The following is a 5,000-nucleotide window of genomic DNA, read 5'->3' on the forward strand; positions in this document are numbered from 1 at the left end:
GCAGACTCACCACGGGTTGGCGCCGAATCTTGCATGGAATTAAGTCCTCCTTGGTGTGTCGGTTTCCCACTTTCTGTTGTCGGGTTTGCATGAGAAATTACTTCTCTCTCTGCAAAGATTTCATTGACTTTGCTTCGTGGTGACCAATCAGTACTTTGTGTTCCAGACTGAGAAATGGTGTCACCTGATTTTCGTTTTTGCAGAGGGGCATGCGCGTATTCTTATGCACATATGTATACATTGAGTACACGCACATATCCACATATACGAATACATAAACACAAAAACAAAAATCTGACTTAAATGGCACTGTTCTAGTTACAAGAGTAAATTGTAAAGAAGGTGCGTCACATGTGTTCGGTTAAAAAAAAAAAAAAACAAGGAAAAAAGAATAGAAGATAAATATTATTATAGAATAAAGTAAAAGGTCCCGCCCTTTAGGTGGAAGGAGGGGCCCTAGAGGGTAGTGGAGAGGTGGGTGAGTCACGAATGGGTGGATATGCTTAGATAGAGCGTGAGGAAGTGGATAGATCGAAGTGGGTAGATCGGTCGTGGGTGAGAAGACAACAGGTGGATACAAAGCTAAGCACATATGTGGGTAGGTTGGTGGAGGTAATACGATGATGTAAATAATGTACAAAAATAAGAAATAGAAAGAAAATAACTTGATGGATGAAGAAAGGAGTGAATATGGAAATAGGGAAGAGAGAAAGGCAAAGGAGAAGGGAATAGAAAGGGGAGAAGACCGGAGAAAATCTTTATTTCAGAATGTGACATTTTTCGTCGTCAACAACAGACTGGAAGTGACTGACATCTTGTCTTCCTCTCGCTCACGCCTGGATTTCTCTCCATCATGAATATGAATAAGACATCAGGCAACTCACCATCCCCCCCCCCCCACACCACCACCACCACCACCCCCCTCCTATACCTCCCAGGATCTGAAGGTCACACGCCTACCCTTCAGACGAGCATTTGCATCTCAATGTGTCTAAGTTAAGATCGAACCATACACAGAACCAATGCGCTTCGAAGGTCATTGTCGTCCTTCTCTTCATTAGCAGAGCAAAGGGGTTATGTATGGGTTTTATGCAGAAAAGGTAGGGCTGGCAGACTCATTAACTAGGGCTACTCAGATATGAGGTGAGTGCGTGGCGTGTGGGCGAGATAACGTAGCTACGAACAGCTCTTAGGAAAGTAATAAGGGAAGTGATAGTGTTTTAAGTTTATATACACTTTTTTTTTAATGTTGGCAGTGTTTTAAGTCTACCTTCGTGCTCGCTGAGGGCTCTTAAAACCAATCCAAAAATAAAAACAATAGAAATGTGAAACGTAAAACACGCACTGGCTACGTGATCACGGAATATGATATAAGGGATATTTTCAAAAGAATAAGGACCAGGTAAATCAAGTAAAAGCACAATGTATTTTTTCTCTGCGGGCGGTATGTATGAATGTGCTCTATAGATTTTCACATGTAATGGATAGCATGTATAGAGCACACACACTCGCCCACATACATACCTTGTGTGTGTAGATCGGAGGGAGTATGTTTTTACGCACACACGCGTGTATGTGTGTTTACATAAAAGAAATGAAAATAAGTAATAAGTAGTAATAATAATGATAATGATAATAATGATGATGATGATGATAATGATTACAAGGATAATAGTAGTAGTAATAATAATAATAATAATAATAATAATAATAATAATAATAATAATAATAATAATAATAATAATAATAATAATAATAATAATAATAATAATAATAATAAAATATACAGAAAATATCCATAGGTTAGATATTGAAATGAGGCGGGATGAATGCGTAGACTTATTAGCTACATGTACAATCGATAATGGCTACAATGAAAGAAATTCGGAATAAAAACGGGAAGAAATGAAGGGAAAAGAAGAGAAGAGAGCTGCGAAAGGGAGAAAAGAGAAGGGAGGAGAGAAGGGAAAGAAAAGGGGGAAAAGCGGTGAAGAGAGGGCGAGGGAGATAGGAAGAGGGGCAGGCGGGAAGAGGGGAGGACAAAGGCTGTCGCGACGGTACAGGCAGAGGGTCGGCGTGACTCGCTTCCCAGTGTTTGACAGTGGCCGGGCTTCGCTGTGCATAGACTCCTCCCTCTCCCGCAGTCGCTCTTCCTCCCGCCGGGGTTTTGGAAGCGCAGTGTGTGAGCAGCGAAGGGGAGTGCTGGGGCGTGCGTAGGACTTGGCGGTGTGTTGCTGTCTCGTCGGCGGTTTCGTGTTAAATCCTATTTTGTGTGTCTGTTTCTTTCGTTTTCTCATTGGCTTCTTCGCTTCTTTACTCTCTCTTTCCCTTTTTTTCTATTGGATTGTTTTTTAGCCCCTCTTTCCTCTTCCTCTCTATCTCTCGCATTTCTCTCTCTCTCTCTCTCTCTCTCTCTCTCTCTCTCTCTCTCTCTCTCTCTCTCTCTCTCTCTCTCTCTCTCTCTCTCTCTCTCTCTCTCTCCTTCTCTTTCTTCTCTCTTTTCCTTTCCTCCTCCCTCTCCCTCTCCCTCACCCTCTCCCTTTTCCTGACCTCTCTCTCTCCCTCTCTTTCTCTTCTTCTACCCCCCCCCCCTCCCTTTTCTCTCTCCCTCTCTCTCTCTCATTTCCCCCGCCTTCTCTGTATGAGACAGACGCACACACGCAGAACACACACCAGGGTAGAGAAGCAAAGTGAATCCCCCAAGTGACAAGTACTCTGAGCGAAGACTGAACAGAACAACAGCAACAGGTGAACGCTGAACTTCCCGTCAGCGCGCAACAAATGTCAGGCATGAAACTTTCAGAGAAGCTTCTCCGTGCCTCTGAAGTTAAGCGAGAGGAGGCGAAATAAGAAAGGATATTGGAACCGAGATCTAACAGTTTATATCTGAACTGCGTGTTGATTTTATTCCGTTCTTGTCTACCGGGTATTACTAGTTTGTGGTTGTCTTTCGGAGTGACAGTTATAATGGTTTCCTAGACGTTCTGGAACCAAGTTACGAAAGGAGAAGAAAATCTTGGACTAGAGAAGATCAGAAGACTTTAAAACATGACAGAAACAAGTTTAGAAGTGAAATGAATTTCACTTAAACCCGACTGAAGCCTAATTAAAAGATAAAACCGATGGAAAGTCTACAGAAGTAATCCAGAATTTTGGTTTAAACCTGAAACAAGTTACTTTCTGCTTCCCAAAACTTAACGAAAGAAGAGCAGAGAAAGGAAATACCAGCCACTTATACAACAAAAGTAACAACGATACACAGCAGGGAAGAAGCCATAGAACGCATAAAAGAAGTAGAAATGCCAAAGGAAAAAATGTCAAAGAAACGTAAGTTCATTCGTATTTTGAGGTCTGTGGCTGGAACGACCTATGGTTGGAGTTTCGATGTAATATTTGGTAGCTAGAACAGAAAAATAGATAAAGTGTTCCAGAATGTTAAAACACAATGTCGTTTTATTGTTTTCGTTAAGATTTACACACACACACACACACACACACACACACACACACACACACACACACACACACACACACACACACACACACACACACACACACACACACACACACACAAGTACATGCCTGCATATGCCCGTGTGTTTATATATACATATGTGCATGTATCCAAAACTTGATTTTGAAAAAGATGCCAAAATAAAAAAAGATAAACATGATGCTTCACAACCACAGGGTAGGTAATCAAAGCGTACCTTAGCTAGAAATATGTCCCGTTTTTTCATATTTCTAATTATCTTTTATGTTTTCATATCTATTTTCTTCTGTACCTGCTCGCCCGTGTAGCAAAATATAAATGAATTATCTAGAAGAGTTGTTCTTATAAGTATTTGTATGTATATATGTATATATGTTTGTTTCTATATATGTATATATGCATACGTACTTTCATATTCATAAACGCATGTGTTGATGAGCGTTCATATATTTATTCATGTTTGTTTTGCCTTTAATTTCATACATTATATATGCATTTGAACTTTCCTCCATTTCATCATACATTATACTCGTACACGGGGACAGACACATATGCCAAAGCAGCATACAGGGTGATCATATGTACATGCAAATAGCTTATACTGGAACAGCAACATTTCACGATCATGCAGAAATGCACAGGTTAATTCAAGCTTTAGAATCACCCAGTTTACCCCAAAGCTCTAGAACCACACAGCTTTACTCAAGCTCTAGATGCACATACCTTAACTCAAAGCTCTAGAATCACACTGCTTACTCAAGCTCTAGAATCACATAGCTTGACTTAGTCTCTAGAATCACCCAGTTTAACTCAAAGTCTAGAATCACACAGCTTAACTCAAGCTCTAGATGCACATAGCTTAACTCAAATCTCTAGAATCATACAGCTTAACTCAAGCTCTAGATATACATAGCTTAACTCGGAGCTCTAGAATCCCACAGCTTAAATCAGAGCTCTAGAATCACACAGGTTAACTCAAGCTTCTTCCTGTGCACAGATAACAACGCTTATACCTTTGTTTTTCTCCATTACTTTGCAGGCTATACTAAGCCGCGTTTATATGATTCGTCAAGCGAGGGTTAGTTAGTCGCCGCAGCTCCTCTTTCGCTCCTAAGCTGAAGCCTTGTTATTTTCTCTTTACGTTCCCTAATTCGAAACTTTTTTTTCTTTTCACGTGAACGTATTGCGTAGTTTGCCTCAGACATTTTTTATTGTCTATTGATTTTTTTTTCATTTACCTCCTTGTTCGTTTTTCTTGTTTTGTTTTCATTTTTGTCTTCTTTCTCTCTTTCTTTTTCGACTCCATAAAGAAACCGAGCATACACGAATTGACACGAATCCCCAGTTTTTATACAAGCACACGAATCTTTTCCAAAGCGTCTCCCAGGTAAATAAGCACAGGTACCTGCATGTACCGTACTCCCCCCCCCCCCTTTCTCACACGCATCGCCGCTGCCTTAAAAGAAAAGGCGGACTTTTCCCCTTGAAAAAATAGGGCATCGCCAGG

General features: G+C 40.7%; 1 protein-coding gene across 41 annotated transcripts in view; it reads left to right on the plus strand.

The window, feature by feature from the left end:
• Positions 1-5,000, plus strand: part of LOC113800282 (enolase-phosphatase E1) — an 86,640-nt gene that overhangs the window by 59,501 nt on the left and 22,139 nt on the right. The gene's annotated exons all lie outside the window — the stretch shown is intronic.

The sequence above is a fragment of the Penaeus vannamei genome, chromosome 3 (genome assembly GCF_042767895.1).
Source record: "Penaeus vannamei isolate JL-2024 chromosome 3, ASM4276789v1, whole genome shotgun sequence".
In the NCBI taxonomy this organism is placed as follows: domain Eukaryota; kingdom Metazoa; phylum Arthropoda; class Malacostraca; order Decapoda; family Penaeidae; genus Penaeus; species Penaeus vannamei.